Source organism: Suncus etruscus, chromosome 6, assembly GCF_024139225.1.
Source record: "Suncus etruscus isolate mSunEtr1 chromosome 6, mSunEtr1.pri.cur, whole genome shotgun sequence".
Taxonomy (NCBI): Eukaryota; Metazoa; Chordata; class Mammalia; order Eulipotyphla; family Soricidae; genus Suncus; species Suncus etruscus.
Window position 1 is genome coordinate 33,290,670 of NC_064853.1, and position 19,566 is coordinate 33,310,235.

At 47.0% G+C, this 19,566-nt stretch overlaps 1 protein-coding gene and 1 pseudogene across 3 annotated transcripts in view; one reads left to right on the forward strand and one right to left on the reverse strand.

Moving 5' to 3' along the window:
* RNF220 (ring finger protein 220) overlaps positions 1-19,566 on the reverse strand; it is a 247,611-nt gene that overhangs the window by 136,794 nt on the left and 91,251 nt on the right. The window contains exon 1 of one of the 3 annotated variants that reach the window (XM_049774746.1): positions 7,066-7,312. The exons of the other annotated variants lie outside the window; for them this stretch is intronic. The gene's annotated coding sequence lies outside the window, so the exon portion shown is untranslated. Of the gene's footprint in view, positions 1-7,065; positions 7,313-19,566 lie in introns of those variants that run through there. 3 annotated transcript variants of the gene reach the window in all.
* Positions 1-19,566, forward strand: part of LOC126010881 (mitochondrial uncoupling protein 2-like) — a 93,569-nt pseudogene that overhangs the window by 63,419 nt on the left and 10,584 nt on the right.

Here is a 19,566-nt window from a genome sequence, read left to right on the forward strand (position 1 = left end):
GTGAGGTAGAATCCATTATTTGAAAACTCTAGTAACACAGACAAAAGCAAAGTGTCTCTGCATTTTAAACAGAGAGGCATGGGCTTCTAACACAGCTGACTAGTCAATGCTATCCTGGAACTTCATTTCACTAAGACTGAAACTGAGGTACAGAAGGCACTGGGCTATGTCCTAGGATGATAGCAATGAACAGGACAAAAAGGCCTACACTCCACAGTCTTGGGTGGGGTGAAGGGAGTTGTGTGAGCCAGGAAACAATAGTTACCCACTCTTCACTGAATTCCACAGGGGTTAAAACTAGTTGTTGGCTGGTTGCTTATTGAGTCTGAACCAGTGCTGGTACATAAGATAAAATGATGAAGGATGGGGGGGGAGGGGTGATGACAGAGGACTCAGATATTCTTTTTCTTTCTTCTTTTAGGTTCTTTCTACCTCTGAAAGAGAGATTTCACAAGCAAACCAAAGCCTCCATTGGTCTCAGGCAGTACACAGAGGCCATGAAGAGCTGGAGTAAGATGCGAGACTCTGGAGGGACAGAGACAGGGCCCGTGTGCATTACACATGGAGTACAGAGAAACCCATGAAACAGGCGTAGGGGGGAAGAAGAGGAAGGGAAAAAATGAAATCCAAACAGTCGTTTTCACCCCGAAAACATATAATTTTGTGTAAATTTTTACTTTAAACATCTCTCTCTTCCTGAGCTGTGATATGGGCCCTGTCAAAGCCAGGGCCAATTACTGCCATTAGGTTCCCATCATGTCACCGCTCTCCCCCCATCAGGAAGGCCCTCGGTGCACAGGCCTATAATCTGCACTCACTTTCGCTCCATCACTTTCAGAAGGAACAAAATTGTTTTGTGTGTTTTTTTTAAAAGGCCCTTTATTTGGCCCCTGTCAACTCTGAAAAGAAGAGAGAGAAAGAGAGAGTGGGGGAGAGGGGAAAAAAAAGAGGAGAAAGAAAAGACTGTTTAAGTGTTTAACTGTGAGACTGCCAACAGGAAGTGGGGTGAGTGGGTGCTTGGCTTTTCCTGGGATCCCAGTGTGGGCACCCCTGGGACCTCAGACCCTGGTTTTAGCCACTTGTGCCTCCTCTGGAGGCTGCTGGAAGAGAGTTTTTCACAGTTTTTGAGCTCACAGTTTTGGAGGACTCCGAAAATGACATCCAAGTTCAGCCTGGCTCCAAATCACTACAACAACTCTCAAAGATATCAAGATAAAAGGTTTAGGGTAACTGACTATCAGGTGTCTGTGGTGAGGGTAGTGGGTGGGGAAGAGTCTCAGGAAGGTTGAGGATGTTGTTAGTGGAAATCAAAATGAGAGCTAGTCGGTGGGGACAGTGCCTGCCAAGTCCGGGCCTGGTCTTGGAGCCTCCTTCACTTGGCCTAGCTCTGTGTTCTCAGGCAGCAGGCTCAGTGTGGGGAAACGCCCCTTGGATGTGGAGAGGCCCCTGGCACCTCCTGAGACGCTACTCTTCCTGTACCCACTGGAGTGACACCTTTCCCCAAATCTGTAGACAGTTATCACACACCTCCGCTCCGCCAGGCAGGCCCAGCATGCCCTCGGCTCCCGCCGCCTCTGTCGTCACTTAGCCAAGCTAAACAGATTTAGCTCCTTTAATCTTTCCTCATTAGCTGGCAATCTGGAAAGGAAACAAATGCTCACCCCATACAGGTTCAAGCTGTTGCTTTAACCTTGTAAAAGCGCGCAGGGCGCTGGGACTGTGCAGTCAGGATCATTACCACGAGGGGCCACTCCCTCGCAGCTAGCCCCCCTCAGGGCCTGGTCCACTCCTTCTGAACCCACTCTACAGAATCTTCTGCTTCTAGGTCCAAGAGCTTCAACTCCAACTTGGGTGCTGGCAGTACTTTTCCTGCCCTCTCCCCACCATAAACACAAAGCAAAGCAGCTTCTAGGTCTTCCTGTAGTTCTCTTGGAAGAAAGCAGGAGAATTTTCCTTCCACATATTCATTACTTCTTCTCTTCCCTCCATAGGTGCTGATATTCACCACTTTTCAGGTCCTTGTACTGTTCCTCAGCCAGACCTAGTCACCTACCTCCTTGGGTCAGATACAGTTTCTCCTGGTCCCCCAAGAGACTGTGTTCATTTGGCTCAGAATTCTCTGAGCTTACTCAGAGGGCATCTCTAGCCCTAACAGGAGTCCCTGCCGTTGATTTTCTCTTTCTGGGCCATTTTCATTACCCCCCTTCTCCAGTTGGTCCAAGCCTGATATGCAGGAATAACAACCACTTGTGGCACAGCTTGCCACGACACATCTGTTCTTCTGGTTCCAACTGAATCACTTAGAGCTTTCCCTTTGGTATGGTTTGCCCTGGGTCCTTAGGCACACTGGCTTGTGCAGGTGTGTACTCACTCCCTCTCTCTCTCCCCCCCCCCCCCCCTCTCTCTCTCTCTCTCTCTCTCTCTCTCTCTCTCAAATACACACACACACACACACACACACACACACACACACACACACACACACACACACACTGTCTCAAATCTATTTTCCTCCAAAGCTCTGAGATCCCCCTCACTCCTATCATTCCATGCCCCAACTCTGCATTGGATCCAGCTCCCAACAGAATGGAGACACATTTTTAGGACAGTTGTACCATGTTTTAGAAGACAGGAGCACATCCATTTCACATCCCCAGGCTCCTGATGGCCCCTTTTACTTTCTATGATTTTTCAGTCATAATTATAAGTGGTTCAATCAGCTCCCCGCTTAGTATGTTCCCAGAACACTCGCCTTAATACCTTATGATGGATGTCATCCTGGCTTGCTGATTGGTGAAACCTTCACATTTTCTGAGTATTCTCCTACCTGCTTTCTATCAGTAACGATTTTTGCACAGTCTGCATTTACTTCCTAATTATCCAAATTCCTTTTTGTCATTTTTCTTCTTAAAGACTGATCTAAAAAATGAGCCGAGTATCTCTGCGCTGTAGGAGGTAAGATGAATCTCTCGGCTCTCTTCATTTATTAGTGGTCTATATGCTCATTGGTCTTTCCTCTGCCTTACCCTTCCCCTCAACCTGCTAAATATGTTTATTCCCTTTAACCCTTCCCTAGTTTAAGCTTTTCTTCACTTCTTCAGGCTCATCCTGGCCCACACACCCCAGCATCTAGCCTCTTTCTTTCAAAGTCAATCATTTTATTTTATAGACAACTCAGGTGACCTCTCCTATTCTAGCTGATCAAACCTTTTCTTTCTTTTCCATCAGAATAGACTACAACGCTTAGTGTCCTTCTGGCCCTGTCCCTCTCAGGGCCCTCAGGTACTAGAATCTTTGAAATACAGGGCAGCTGCAGTTGGCTACGTGCCATCACCCCAACTTCTCCCACCCCTGCCCTAAGAGTGTTCTTTGCTTCACTCAGGCCACAGATTGGGTCTGACCAGGGGTTCTAGAAGTTTTCTGTACGTTAAAGCAGTAATTGATCCTCTCTGGGAAAACTGAGTTTTCACCTACCTCATTTTGTCTGAGTTTGTCACATTCCCTCCTCCTCTCCTTTCATTCATTCATTCATTCACTCACTTTATTCATTCTTTCAACATGTAGTAAGCTTCTGAGTGACTGCCACAAAAGCTGTGGACAAAATAGCTGTACTGCTTTCACAGTGCTTAATGTCTAGTGGAAGAGAGATACTAAATGTTCTCCATCTCTAGCTCTCAATGGTGAGAGAAGTCTCTAGACTTCTCAAGAAAGTCTAGAGTACCAGGAGAAGTCAGAACTAAAGGAAAAAATTGACAGTGGGAGAGAAACAGAAAAGGAATTCTTTGAATTCTTTGAGGAGGAAAAGTTACAGAGAAAAAGACAGAGTCATGAAGAAGTTGAAAAGCAAATCTCCAAATTTGATGAGGCAAAGAAAAAAGCAGCTTGACACAGGTGGTGGAATATAGGGAAGGAAAATTGGGTGGGAGAGCAGTAAGTAGCCAAACTGAGGCCACATTTGGGGAGAAGCATCTTCAATTCTGCTCAGAAAACAAGACAAGAAATGAGTTTGGGGTGGAAGAATTAGTTCTATTGCACCCTGAGATGAGCTATAGCTTATTTCCATGTGCATTTTCATTATCATCTTCCTCTGTGGTGCTGATCAAAACCAGGACTGTTTAAAAAATAACAGAGTAAAACCACTGGCTTTATTTCTCTTCTTGTCTTAGCTAACTTGATAGGCCATCCTGATTTTCTCACCTATAAACAGGGCCCTATGCTTAGTTCAGGAAAACACACAAAAAATACCACCATGAAAGCATACTCCTCTAGAGTTAAGACAGAAGCATTTGAGAATCTTGGTGGGAGGATAGACCATTTGAAAGAGGTTTAGATGAGGGCCTGGAGAGATAGCACAGTGGCGTTTGCCTTGAAAGCAGCCGATCCAGGACCAAAGGTGGTTGGTTCGAATCCCGGTGTCCCATATCGTCCCCCGTGCCTGCCAGGAGCTATTTCTGAGCAGACAGCCAGGAGTAACCCCTGAGCACTGCCGGGTGTGACCCAAAAAACAAAAAAAAAAAAAAAAAAAAGAGATTTAGATGAGACACTGAGTTGAATTGCCCCAGCTTTTGTACTTCACCTCTTGGTTTTCCCTCATCTTAAAGGGACCAACCCCACCCATCTCCCACAGCAGGTTGTAAGACTCATGTGGATCTTTGGAAACTATAGAGGCTCTTCATACTCTAAGAATCCTGATGGTGAGAGTTGTCCTGATTGGGTCCAGGAGCAGGAAAAGGCCCTGTGCTGGCCACTGTGGCTGGACTGAGGAAGAGTTGGGCTCGGTCTTTCCAGGAAGAGAGAAGACACATGCAGAAAACCCAACAATGTGACACAAGTCTTAACTGTGACTCCCAGGGTTGGGGGTCACTGTCCTATAGCCCAGATGTTCTGATGACCAACAAGGCCTAGAAGCCTTTGGGTACATTTGGGTCACAGTGCCTGCAACAAAGCCCCTTCCACATATATTCTTCTTTCCTGGGCAGTGGCTATAACAGTAGAAGGCAACAGCAGATCTTCATCCGGAAAAGAAGAGGCAAGTTGTGGAGAAACAGGGGAGCTATGGATGCCAAGAATAAAACTGTCTTCAGGCCACTTGCTGCCTCCTTCAGGGGTCCCTGCCTCCCCTCAGCCTGTGTGCTCTGGGGATACATGTACAAACCCAACCCAATGTGTGGAGGGAGACCTTGGATTCAGGACACCAGAGTACCTGGGAAGATTCCCCAGAAGAGAGGGTCCCCTGACTAGCTGGAGGAAATGACTCCCATCCCCAATCTCACACCCCTGCTGCAGGAAGAAAGGTCATTCCCTCCTCCTCTGCAGGGCAGCTTTTCAAAGGTTAAATTCAACCAGGCTGCTGCCCCCACCCTACCCCCCCCCCCACCCAATACAAGGGAGGAAAAGTTAATTGAAAACGCTGTTTAATTTTTCAGCTCCAGTGGTCCTACCCCGGCACAGATGGTTCCCCCAGGACTGTCTGTCCCGAGCCCATCTCCACCACTCCATGGCTCCCCCGTGCCCCCCACCCCCCAGACTGGGCGCCCAGGCACCGCCAGCAGTGGCTCAAAGGGAGAAAAAGGAAGGGGGACTGTGGAGGGGGTGCACCTTCACACAAAAGAGCATTCTGAGCCCTTGGTTCCCGGGCCCAGAGAACAATGCTGCCGACTTGATCCTTTCATAAAGAGAGTTTCTGGTGTCAGGAGACAGCCGCCCAGCGCCCAGGCTGCCCGCCCGGCCACTTCACTGCCCACCGCCAACTGCTGTGCTGGCTTCATTCCGCACCCCCTTCTGTGTCCAGCTGGAAGGAGCGGGGTACCAGCCCCCACCCTACCCCAGCCTGCCCGATACTTGTTGCCCCCTAAAGGCTCTGATAGGGCCCCAGAGAGGCCAGCCAGCTGAGATGAAAGGCAAGGACTCTAACTGGATTACCCCAACCAGCCCAGGACTAAAGAGGCCAAGGAACCCTAATTAAAGCCATCCCCCTTCCCCCTCGGCCCCCACCCCAAGCCCCGCTGCACTTTGACTTTCATCCCAGGTTCTCCACTTTGTTCAAATTTCCGCTATTGATGAGTTAGTAGGCTCTGGAGAGGGCTAAGTGGGGAGACACACAATCTCCTTAACTCCCTGAACTGAGAACTGTTGGCTGGCAACGTGCAGGGACCCCTGGGGTCCCTTATCACAGCCAAGAGGAGGAGGAAGGCAGGTACTCTGGGCAAGAGAGGGTGCAGGCTGGGTGAGAGGAGGCCGCTGCCCATTATGGGTGTCTTGCTAAGTTCTGCAAAACCCAATTGTTTGCTTTTCTGCTCCCAGGGACTGGACAGGGATTCTCCTTCCAATGAGAGTTTTGGTGATCTAGTAGATGGACCTTTTTCCACTTCCCCTCCTTGGCTACCCTTTCTCCATTGTGAACCTCCTCTTTTCCCTCCCTAGAATGAGCTATTTTCTTGGGGGCCTGCTATACTCAGCTCAGGACCATTATGGGTTCAGGTTGACAAGCTCCTCTCCCCTACCAAGGTTTGTCTTCACCTTTTAGGGGAGACAAGATGGAAGGTCCCAAGGAACTACCACAAGACACCCATATGTTTACCAGCATGAGGCAGGTGGGTGTGAAAGAAAGAGCTCAAGCCTTCCTTTGACCTCAGGTTCTTCTGGGCAAACTCCAAGAATGCCTCAACTGACCTTGTTTGCTTGAGCTGAGGATTCTGAGCAGAGGCTGGGAGAGGAAGCTCTGGGTCAACCAATAGTAGAGGCCCAGGGCTCCACTGTCGGGGAGCAAAGCCAAGAGCACTCCTGACCTTTGCTCATCCTTCAGCCTCTGGTAGCTGCCTTCCTCCTCAGTGTTACCGACACTGGGACATAAGGCAATGTGATTTGGTTGGGGTTCCTGCTTGATGTGATGGTGGAAAGAGGACAGGGGTCTCCTCACTTACCACCTCCACCCACCCCAAGTCATTTCTTCATCCTACTCTCTAAAAGTGGCTGGCAGAGTCAGTGCTCCTGCACCCCCAGGGCTGGGCAAGACAGTCAAACTGGATATGTGAGCTCTAAGGAGAATGAATATTAGGATCCTACCTGGTGTTAGGGCTGTGAGCAACCTCTGGGCCTCGAAGCTGGGCGTTGTCTGGGTAGTGCAGGGGCCCAGGCAAAAGATGGCCCCTTGTTTGTGCTTATTCTTTTGTTTGCTGCCTGGAAGAAGAGCTAAGGATTAGCTGAGCTCTTTTAACCCACTTTTCAATTTTAGGGGCAAGCTGGGATACCTTCCTGAGGTGTCAAGGGTGGGGGAGAAGGAGTGGCCTGAAGAGGGCGGAGACCATGGGAGGAGGGGAGCAGACAGGATTGGAGGGAGGTCAAGGGAGAAACGAAGAAAAAGGAAAAAAGAAAAACCCAGCAGTGCACCATGTCGCATTGTTCATGCTCAGCCCTTCAATTTGCTCTCTGCATTCTCCTGCCGTGGGGAGAATGTTACGCTGGCTTAAGGGACAAATCAGACACAAAATAAAGACCAACACTCAGCAGTAAAGCAATTATAGCAACATTTTATGCCAGGACTGTTCCTTTTGAAGGCAGCCTGGTGCTACCCGCATGTACCTTAACCCGTTCCTAATAACCATAAAGTTACCATTATTTACGGTACAAGACATTAAATAAATAATGCAAACTCAGGCCTGCGAGCAGTCGAGCCGGAGCCAGGCAAGAGGACTGCCGTGCTGTGGGCAGCAGCTGCAGGGTTAACACTGGGTACTGTGTGACTTCTACCCTGTTTTAGGCTTCACAGATCCTCCCTTGCAGCAGCAGAGGCAGAGCCCAGTGGGCCACAGAAAGGAGAGGACAGTTAGGAAAGGACCAAGCCTGCCACTAGCCCCGTCCATTGAGGACCCACACAGTCTTGGACTTGGCATTGCCTTCTCCTTGGTGCTCCAGGGAGGAGCAGAGATGTAGAAATGGGGTGCGAGTGCTTGAGGCTCACTGAACTCAGTTAGGTCTGTTATTACCAAAAAACTATTGGAATCCCCATTTTGTATGTTTCCCATCACCAGTTTCCTTTGTGATAGATAACATCCAGTCTATGGGTTGAGTATGGGGAGAAACAAGATGAATTAATCAAAATAAGGGCCATAGTGGTACCCACTTAGCACTAATATTATTTTCTCTCTGAAGGGAGTTAGTCTCATCTGTAGGAATCCTGGTTCCAGCGCCCTGAAATGGTCCTTACAGACACCTAAAGTTTCTGGGTCAAAGTAAAAAAAATAGCCAACAAGGAGGACTGTGAAGAGGTCAGAGAAACAAATTGGAAAAAATGGGTACTAATATATTTTTCTTTTGGGGGTCATGTCTGCCTGTGTTTAGGGCCATGCCTCCTAGCTTGATGCTCGTGGGATAATCCTAGTGGTGCTTAGGGGTTTATGTAGTACCAGGTATTCCCTAAATGCAAAGGCAAAGCTTATGCTCCAGCCCTTTGCTTCATCTCTCTGCCACCCCCCCCCCCAGATGTCAACTTCTTTTCTTCTTTTAAAAATATTTTTTAGGGGGCCGGGCGGTGGCGCTGGAGGTAAGGTGCCTGCCTTGCCTGCGCTAGCCTAGGACGGACCGCGGTTCGATCCCCCGGCGTCCCATATGGTCCCCCAAGAAGCCAGGAGCGACTTCTGAGCGCATAGCCAGGAGTAACCCCTGAGCGTCACCGGGTGTGGCCCAAAAACCAAAAAAAAAAAAAAAATATATATTTTTTAGGGCCAGAACAATAGCACAGAGGGTAGGGCATTTGTCTTGCACGCAGCTGACCTGGGTTCAATTCCCGGCATCCCATATGGTTCCCCGTGCCTACCAGGAGTGATTTCTGAGCACAGAGCCAGGAATAATCCCTGAGCATCGCTGGGTGTGGCCCCCAAACAAAAACAAACAAAAATTTAAAATTTTGGGCTACATCCAGACATGCTTACTCCAGGCTCTCTACTCAGGGATCACTCTTGGCAGTGACCAGGGAACCATAAAGGCTGCCAGGGATTGAATCTGGGTTGGCCACATGCAAAGCAAATGTCCTATTCACTATACAATTGCTATGGCACCATCACTCTGGCCCTGGTGCCAACTTTTAAGACAAAAATAGTCGGGTCATTTTAGTAAAGGGACTTTTCCGAAAATGAACTCGAGGGCCAAGAGAGACAAATAACCAGGAGACACAGGTGCCAGGAACTCAAGTCTTGTCCCTGAAGTACCAGACACAACCTGAAAAATCACAGAGAGAAGAAGGGACTCCCTTCCACTTTGCCCTTCCCAATCCTAAACAACTGTTTAGAGTTCAGGAATCACAGAGAAACTGACTGTGGTCTGTGTAATCACAGCCCAAAATGTGAACCCCTAGTGGGGTCTGTGGTGATACAAAGGCTCTAAACTCCAGGCCTCCAAGTAATGAGGTCTTCACATAGTTGTGTGATAGCCATTCATGTCTACTCAGAGCAGGTGAGCCCAAGAACTAAACACAATAAGGTGCTTGGCTGGACTACTTGCTGATTGGCTGTCTGCTTTGAGCTAAAGATGTCTGAGGACCTTAAGGATCTAGCCAAGAGCAGCAATGAGGATCAGCACTCCTAGAACATTAGGTTAGGACATATTAGAATCAGTTGGGGAACATAAGAAACACATTTCTGCCTGTCCCATTCCCAACCTTCTAGTTCTGGAGGGGAGAAAGGCTTGAGGATTTGCACTGCCAAAGCCCCAGGGAAAGTAGATGCTTCTAGTACCAGGGCCAGCTTTGAGAGAATTGGCGTCCTAGAATACTGGCTTCCCAGTGGTCGCACCTCATCTGGATAATGAAGGCCTGGAAGAGGAACAAAAAATACTGTTCCTGGGGCCGGGGCGGTGGCGCTAGAGGTAAGGTGTCTGCCTTGCCAGCGCTAGCCTAGGACAGACCGCAGTTTGATCCCCCGGCGTCCCATATGGTCCCCCAAGCCAGGAATGACTTCTGAGTGCATAGCCAGGAGCAACCCCTGAGCGTCACCGGTGTGGCCCAAAAAACAAAAACAAAAAAATACTGTTCCTGGTGGAGGTGGTAGAGTTGGGAATTGTAGGTTGTGGAAGGGCTATTTGGAATTATTGTAGTTTTCTTTTTTTCTGCAATACAGGTAGGGAGTACAATCAGAAAAATATTTTCTGGTTGATAATGGAGAAAGGGCAGTTATAGGAATCTTCTGGGACATCTCGTAACTTCATAAAACCCAGCCCATAAAGTTTATTTCGTTAGCTTGGATTTGGAAGTTTCTTCTTGTTTTGACAGGGCATGGTCCCCTCTCTGCAATGCTTTTCTTTTGTAAACACATCAAATACTCTTTAATTATGGCCAAAAATGTGAACGTAATTATAAAGAATAATCCACGCATTTTACTGTAGTATTGATTCTTGTGTCAAATTCAGTTAGATGTGACTTAGGTTACAATATACTGCATGACCTGGTGATATATTATACTTCATAGCACCAGGCTAATTTGCATACTGCATTTTAAAAAAAATCGAGATGGTCGGCTCCTTTAGGGCAGAGGCCCTCCTCTTCCCTCATTCCTTCTGTCTCTGAGGCCTGGATTCAATGTTCAACCCAGGGATACTTAACACATTTTTTTCTGCATAAATATATGTTTCGTGATGATGAACACATGGAGAAGTGTCATCCCAAGTCTGCAAGGACTCCCAGAACACTGGGCCCTCAGAACAGGAAACTGGAGAGGGTGTGTTGTATTGTGTCTATTACAGGTCCTGGGAAGAGTAAGAGCCAAGGATAAGGTATGTTTGCTATGCCAATGGGCAGAGATGGGCAGTGCCAGTTTGCTTCCTTCATACCCCTTGCCCAGTTGCAGCGCCCTCTACAGTTTCAGCCTCTCCTTTTCTACCAGGTCAGAAGCTGTGAAAGGGCCAAATATTGGGTTTTATTTTGGGAGGAGTAAGTGGGCAGAAGGAGAGTTGACAATGGGCTCCTCCCTACGGGGGCTCCTAAGCTACTATTGCCTCCCCTGCTCTCCAAAACACTTGTCCTGGCATCAGTGGGTAGGTGGAAGGAGTTGCCTAGGAAGGAAACTTGATTCCCTTCTGGCTAAGGAAAGGCACTAAAAAGGAAGAAAGATGCTACCAGGCGCTGGCTCTTCCCAACCAGATTCCTCTGCTGTTTCCTGACAAGCAACAACTCTGATGCCTCTGTGCTGGCTACTGCTTCGGGAAAGGGAGATGGGACCCCGCTCATGGGACCTCACTCCTTCTCTGTCTGCCCAGGCTCAGCCTTTCTGCCAGCCTGGGTGTCTGACCAGCCTATACACAGGGCTCTTCCAGAACCACCCCCACCCCCTCCACGTTACATTAACCTTTCTCTTGCTTTCAACAAAAGCCAAACTCTTTCAAAGCCAATCTGATTGAAATTCAAAAACTTTCAGGGGCCCTCTGCACCCCTCTCTACTCCTCCCCATATTGACAGCCTCGTACCCACCCACCCCAACCTTCCAACCCCTCACCCCCCAGCAATGTATAAAATAGCGGGACAAAGGACTCTTCCACCTCCCTTCCCCCCAGCACAAGATCTCCCTTTGTATCATTGTGTCACTTCAGGCTGGTGGAAAAGGAGAGCTGGCTCTGGTCGCTCCATTGTCCTGACACCGCCACCCCCACCGCCTTCTGCAGTCTGGGAGCCTAAGGGCTGGGTCCAGCACAGTTGACCAAGCCAAGAGAAATGGAGGCCTACACCAGGGCTCAAGGAACCCCTCTGACAGCAGAGGAAAAGATCCAAGAGCAAGTCTAGCTAGACGGAATAGGCCTGCCTGGCCGGTGACTCCTCCTGACATTGTGGCCGGGAGGATGCACCTAGCACAGCTTGCGCCCTTTTTCTCCTGGACAGCAGATGGAGCTCCTCCCACTCACCTCCCTCTATAGTCCAGACCCTCCCTCAGCGGCAGGAACAATTAGGATGGTGGGGCAGGCTCTAGGGAGGAGAGGGGGGCCCAGGTGGTGGCCAGGAGGCTATTAGGGAATGGAGAAAGGCAACCTGGGGGCCTCCTCTCTCTCCAGGGCTGGGGTCACTGGGGAGGAAAGATCTAACCCATTTTCAATGAATGGATGCATGAATTCAACAAGTATTTATTGGGCTCTACCATGTGCTCCTTGGGGAAATTGCAGTGAACAAAATAAAGTCCTCCTCACAGAGCTTCCATTCTAAGAAGTGAGACAATGGACACACTGACGAATCGCTAATATTTAAAGTGCTTGTCTTTATGGACAAAGAGTGCAATAAAGAGGTCCAGGTAGGGCTTGTGTGGTACAGGAGGGCAGGCTTGGCTCTGCTGACTGGTGGAAGTTTCTTGATGGTCAGGATGGAGATAGACTGAGTGAACTCTAGGGCAACTCAGTTATGTGGTTCATAAAGGTACAGAAAGGCAGAAGCAGAGAGTTCAAAGGAAGAGAAGGGCAGGGATCAGAGAGGCCAGAGGATGTAGATATACTGGTATAGCAACTCCTGACCATAAATCCAGGAGGTGAATTTGTTGTTGTTTTTGGGTTACACCGGCTGCACTCAGGGGTCATTCCTGCCAGTCCTCAGGGCATCATATACAGTGACTGATGGAACCTAGGTCAGCTACCTGCCAGTCAAGTGTACTATCTCTCCAGCCCTCTGGAGTGAAGAAAAAAAAAAAAACACATTTTTTTTTAAATCAGCATGAGAGTGAAACCAGAGGAGTCACAAAATTTATTTTGTGTTTTTGTTTGGGGGCCACACCCAGAGATGTTCAGGAGTTATTTCTGTCTCTGCTCAGAAATGACAGGCTCGGTGGACCATATGGGATGCTGGGGATCAAACCCAGGTTGGCTACGTGCAAGGCAAATACCCTACCTGCTGTGTTATCTCTCCTAGGGAAGGTTAGAAGTGAGGAGACCTCTGGAGGCTTAAACTTGTCTGGGTGAGAGATGATGGTGCCTAGGCTCAGAGTGATTCCATAGAAATGAGAAAATGGTTAGTCTGATGACAGCACCAAGATTTTCCAAGTTCAATGGGAAGTGTGAGAGAAAGGAAGCAAGGGTGATGATTTTCAGACTGGAGGCCTAATGTAAATGCCAGGCTGAAGGAGTCCTTTATTGACATGGAAGAAACAAAGGGGATAATCTTCCCTCCCTCCCTCCCTCCCTCCCTCCCTCCCTCCCTCCCTCCCTCCCTCCCTCCCTTCCTCCCTCCCTCCCTTCTTCCCTCCCTCCCTTCCTCCCTCCCTCCCTCCCTCCCTCCCTCCCTCCCTTCCTTCCTCCCTCCCTCCCTTCCTCCCTTCCTTCCTTCCTTCCTTCCTTCCTTCCTTCCTTCCTTCCTTCCTTCCTTCCTTCCTTCCTTCCTTCCTTCCTTCCTTCCTTCCTTCCTTCCTTCCTTCTTTCCTTTCTTTTCTTTTCAGTTTTTGGGCCACACCCAGCAATGCTCAGGTGTTACTCCTGGCTCTGCGCTCAGAAATGACACCTGGCAGGCTTGGGGATCATATGGGAAGCCAAGGATCGAACTCATGTTGACCCAGGTTGGCTGCATACAAAGCAAATGCCCTATCACTGTGCTTTCATTCTGGTCTCTAGGGATAATTATTTTAACCTAGAATAAATCACTAATTCTGTTCTGGACTTGGTACTTGAGATGCTAGTGAAAAACCAACTAGAGCTACCCAGTAAATGAGCTAGAATTGCAGGTGGAAATCTGAACAGAACTGAACTAGAGATAGGAATCTGGGGGTCATCAACATAAAACAGATATTAGAGCCATGAGATTGGCAGAGATTACTAGCATAGAAGTACAGATGAAAACAATAAGAGGTCTGTAGAGTAGGTCCAAGGGTACTCTAAATTTAGAAATCAGAGAGAGGAGAAGCCATGACATAGAAAGAGAACCAGAGAGAGCTGGTATCCAGAAGTTAGTGAAGAAGGTCTACCAGAGGTCTTCAAACTACGGCCCGCGTGCCACATATTGTATTTATTACCATTTTGTTTCTTCACTTCTAAATAAGATATAAGCAGTGTGCATAGAAATTTGTTCATAATTTTTGTTTTTACTATAATCTGGCCCTCCAACAGTGAACTGGCCCCCTGTTTAAAAAGTTTGAGGACCCCTGGTAGACAGAGGTAATGACCATAAGAGCATGATTGGGACTTAGTACTGGACATTGAATTTGGCAATAGAGGAAATCACTGACAAGCACTCAGAGGAAGGAAACAAAAAACCAAAAACCAATCTAACCAGGAGGTATTCCATAGAAATGAAAGGAGAGGAGGATGACAAATAGAGATATAAAAGAGAAATAAAGAGATGGAGAAGTAACTGGGACAAAGGAAGGGTTTTGTTTGTTTTGTTTTGTTTTTGGGTAACACCCACTGATGCTCAGGGGTTACTCCTAGTTCCGCATTCAGGAATTTTTCATGGTGATACTCAGGGGACCATCTGGGATCCTGAGACAGCATTCTGGGTTAGATGCTCAAAAGGTAAGTGCTATACCCACAATACTATTGCATGACCCCAACAATGGAAGGATTTTAAAATGGGAGAGTGTTATCACAGGTTTCTGTGATGAATGGAATGACCCCAAAAGTGAGGAAACAAATCTGATTGAGATGGAAACAAATCTGATAAAGATTAGGGAGACAACTACTACTGTGAAAATATCCTTAAGGAAGGTAGAGAGACTGGACTTTAGAGTGTGGTGATGGGGTGGGTCTCTTTCTAAAGGAGAAGCATGCCTTTGAGCAGGAGAGAAAGCCAAGTGATGGTACCAATTCAATAGACTGCTACATGAGATGATGGAAGTGGGGAAGAGTTGACTTCTGATGGCTTCATTCTCTCAATTAAGTGAGAAGCAAGAATTATAAAAAAAGAAAGCAAAAGGTGAACTTCACTAGAATGAAGGTATTGCTGGGAGAGTATCATGAAAGAGAGATAAGAGAACTGGTGGAGGATATATGTAAGGGAACAAAAATTAATGGTAGGTCATGAGAATCTGAACAGGGTGAGGAGAGAAGTTAGGGCATGATTGGACGAGGGGCAGTGACAACTGGTAGGATCAGAGGAGTGTCAGAGGAGTAGAGTTCCATGGGGATTGGAAGTGGGGCACTATACAGAGGAAAGAAACTGGTGTTTGGAAGGAGGATAATTAAAATGGATATGACAAAGGGTGTGATTATTGGTAACAATATGGTCTCAGGAATGAATGTTGGAGTTTCCATGGGAGGTAGTGTGGAGAACCCAATCACTGGAGGAAAAGATCAAGGATCTGAAGAGAGCAGGATATTGTGAAATGGTCCTTAATATGGGATCCTTGGACCAGCATCATCAGCGACACTTGGGCATCTATTATGATAGCAAATTAAGGGTTGCACTTCAGACCTATTGAAAAGGAAACCCTGGGATTGGAGCCCAGCAAGCAATTTTTTAATAAGCCCTCCTGGATGATTTGGTCTTGTTAAAGTCTGAGAATTAATGATGTAGACTAGAGGATTTGATGGAGGAGGGTAAGACTGGGGTCAGCTTAGAGCTATGGTTCTCAAAGAAGGCAGCACCAAGTTAGACTTACTAGGAGAGCTTTCAAATCCCAGTGCCCAGGTTACACCCAGAATCAATGTCATAATAATCTGGTCAGGATGGGAATCTGAAGGTCTCCTTCACTATTTGCAAAGAATGCTCCTATGAAACCACTAATCCAGAGTTGAAACGACATAAAGAAGCACCACCGAGTAACATGCAAAGCAAGTTGAGTATTTCCAGATCCCCGAACAACCTACCAACCCATGCTAAAAAACAATCCAATCCAAAATAACACTAGTGTCTACTGAGAGGAGATATGACTTAAGAACAATAGTTCCTAGGACAGAGTTGGTGATTATATACTCATGGTGCAACCTTGGCTGCTTTCTGCCTCTAGAACGACTGCTGAAAAGCAAACATCTGAATGCTATTTTTGTCTTTATGTCACAAGAGAAGAAATACTTTGCACATTTCTTTCAGTTAGTCAAAACAGGTACTAATGTAGATATTTCATAAAAGGAACATAGTGTAATGAGCAATTTTGAAAATTGGGGGATATTTGAATTATTTATCCATTTATTGCTGGCAGTGCTCAGGGACTATACCTGTCTTGGTGCTCGAGGGGTTGCTCCTGGTGATGTTCAAGGGAACCATGCAGTGCCAGGGACTGAACCTGGGTCATTTGCAGGCAAAGCAAGGACTCCAGTCCATTGTTCTCTCTTTGGTCCATACCTATATTAAAAGTTTACCCAAAATAAAAGAACTGATACAGTTTTGTTTGTATCGCTTAAGAGGTGCTTAGGAGGTCTGGGGGTTCAATGCAAAGGCTCAAGGATGTGATGCTACTTGGACCCTATAGTGCTGGACCCTAACAATGTTTAGAGCCTTCAGGCCTGCATCTAGTGATGTCTGGGGGATCATGTGAGACAAAGTGAACTGGGTTAAGTTGCATGCAAGACAAATGTCTTCAACTCTCTAATATCTTTCTGACCTTTGTAAGTTGGCTTAAATGAGATATTTTCAGTAGTTTTCTTGATCTACTTAGCTTGTAAGAATAAAATCAAACATGAAATAATAACTAATTAACTAAATAGAAATTTTCCCAGTGATTCCAATAAGAATCTGCAGTTAAAGATGAGAACCTCAGATTGTGGGATATACCAACAGGAAATCAACATCAAATGAAGGAGGCTCTAGAGTTTTCATGGTGAGAGAAATAAAGAGAAAATACAATAGCAATGCTCTTGCCAATCAGGCACAGACTTAGAGTGTGAGACTGTGACAGAATTGGAGATGTGTCAGCAGTATTAGGAACATTCATATCTCTGGCATCACCACTTCACATCTACCAATGAAATTTTCTTTTCTGAGAATCCAGAAGCAATACAAAGTGGTGGAAAGATCCAAAACTGAAAGCAAGAGGGAAATTCATGCTCCAAATCTGCTCCAGAGTAAATATTGGCTTCCTCCCAGCCTACACAGGTCTAGCCAGTCAGAACCAAGAGAAGGCCATGCCACTCATGCAGCCTTTATGTCTGTGCAAACAAAAGAAGCTTTTTATGTATTAGGCTCCTTGGCCCCCAAGACTAGTCCAGATGCCTTAAAGCTGCAGATGAAAAGGAACAGCATCAATTTTGGAGAAAGTTTTATCTTAAAAATATAGGATGCGGGAGCCAGAGAGATACACAGTGGTAAGGCATTTGCCTTGCATGTGGCCGACCTGGGATGGACCAGTTCGATTCCTGGCATCCCATGAGCTTGCCAGAAGCGATTTTTGATCACAGAGCCAGGAGTAGCCCCTGAGCATTGCTGGGTGTGGCCCCACAACCAACCAATCAATCAATCAATCAGTAAACTAAAAAAAGATTTAGGATGCAACTTCTAACTGCAAGAAGGGGGTGGGGCATTAGAGAGTGGGACTTGGGAACAATATAATAGGGGCTTAATAAATATAGGGCATAAGTAAATTTGGAATGAGAGGAAGCAGTGTATTTGAACTAATAGGTGACTATCATGTACCAGAGGAAAGGATGATCCTCTACTTCTGGCATTTGGCCTTCATTCAGGAAGAGACTTGGGGAGATGCTCTCATACAATAAAACATCACTGAGGTTGAGGCCAGAGAAGACAGTGAGTAGGAGCTTGCTTTTTATATGGCTAACCCAGGTTTGATTCCCAGTATCCCATATGATCCCCTGAGTCTGATCGAAGTGATACCTAATTGCAGAGCCATGAGTAATCCCTAAGCACTGTTGGGTGCTGTCAGGTGACTTCCAAACCAAACCAAAACAAAACAAAGGTACACACACATACAAATCACCAAAGTCAAAGAGAAGGATGATCACTTGGTGGGGGGGGCACTAAAGCTTACCCACGTGGATGGGTAAGGATCCAAGGGCATTAAAGCAGGTGATGTTATTTGATTGTGTTTTGTTTTATTTGGAAAGGACTCTCTGGCAGTGCTCTGGTAGAACAAGTAGTTTTATTTAGCTGAGTTTTGAGCACTAGTGGAAAAGAGGAGCAATTACCCTTTACCCATGTGTCCAGAACAACTGGCCTTCTGGAAGTCTGGACAGTGGCTCAGGGACATGACTAAGTTAAGAAAGATACTTCAGACATGGAAGTCTGCAGGAGCCCCCTTTCTCATCATAGAAGTGTCTTGGAATCTCTGGGCTCAGAATTTATTTGAGAGGTGGTACCAGCATCACCCTTGCTCTGCATGCAGGGCAAGACCAGAACTGTTTAGGAGAGACAACAGGGAGAAGCACTTGCTCACTGGGAGGCCATTACAGGAGGAGTTTTTGGCCAAGATTGTACTTATGCGGCAACAGGAATGGAACAGAGGAAGACTCACTACTTTGGCATCCACAGTCCAGAGGACAGTGGCACATCCTGCCACTCTCATGCTGAGACTAGTCTAACCCATTGTGCCCTGCCCGCCTGGGTAGGCTTGCAAAATTAACATCTCCAAGTAAACTTTCTTTGTGAAACTTTTCACTTTCACACCTTGCTAGTTGAACAGGGAAGGTGGTTTTATGATTGGGGCAAGGAGGGAAGAGTCAGGACTGTGCTCCAGACCATTGGGCTACATTGCACAAATCTATCACATGCAGCATCACACCTGCCAGGAAAGAAAGCCTTGCCATCAGCATGAAGCGATCAAGGGTAAGGGTGAACACAGGAACTGTTGATATGCAAGTCCCCCATGCCTCTAGGGTGCACAGAGCTTTCTTCCCTTCCACCTAATATGACAGCATGAATGGAAGGGAGCCCTGGTCCATTAATTTAAGCCTTTCTTTCCACAGCATTCCCTCTCATTCTGCAAGCTGTTAGATAATAAAGCAGATATTTTTTTGGGGGGTGGAGGGCCCTGGCAGTGTTTAGGGGCTACTCATGGCTTTGTACTCAGGGGTCATTCCTGCTTGTGCTTGGGAGGGGGGAATGTGATGCTAGAGATAGAACTGGGGTCAGCTGTGCACAAGTGCAGGGGTAACCCTGTGCTTTCTCTCTGGCCATTAAAACAAGGCTTTGAATTTCATTCATTCTTTCTCTGGCCTATGCATTCACATCAGGGAACATTCACTTTGCTTCTATAACTTTTGTCATCATAGAACTGTGTGTTACTCCAACCAAATCACTAGTCCAACCTCCTCTTGTTAGTTCCCCCCTTGGTGAAACAACAGACCTCCCACTTTACCAGGATTCCCCACAGGCACCTAAAATGCAATATGTCAAAACTCAAGCTCTCTCCCTTCACATTAATTTATCTTCCCATCTTGGCAGTGGAGAACATCTCCCTAGAGGCTCTAGTCTAGAGCCACTCTTTAACTCTCCACCTGCTGCTTTTGAAATACAATTGGAACCATCTTTCTGCTCCACTGAAGACTTCCATGACTTTTCATCATCTTTTGGATTCAGCTCACACTGCTTGACAAGGTTTATTTATATATGGCCACAGGACCAGTGTTTGTTTCTCCAGCACACTTTCTGCTCTTGTTGTTCTTATTTTTTCAATCAACCTGCACTGAGTACCATGAGTCTAAACCAGGGATCCAATGAGCTGA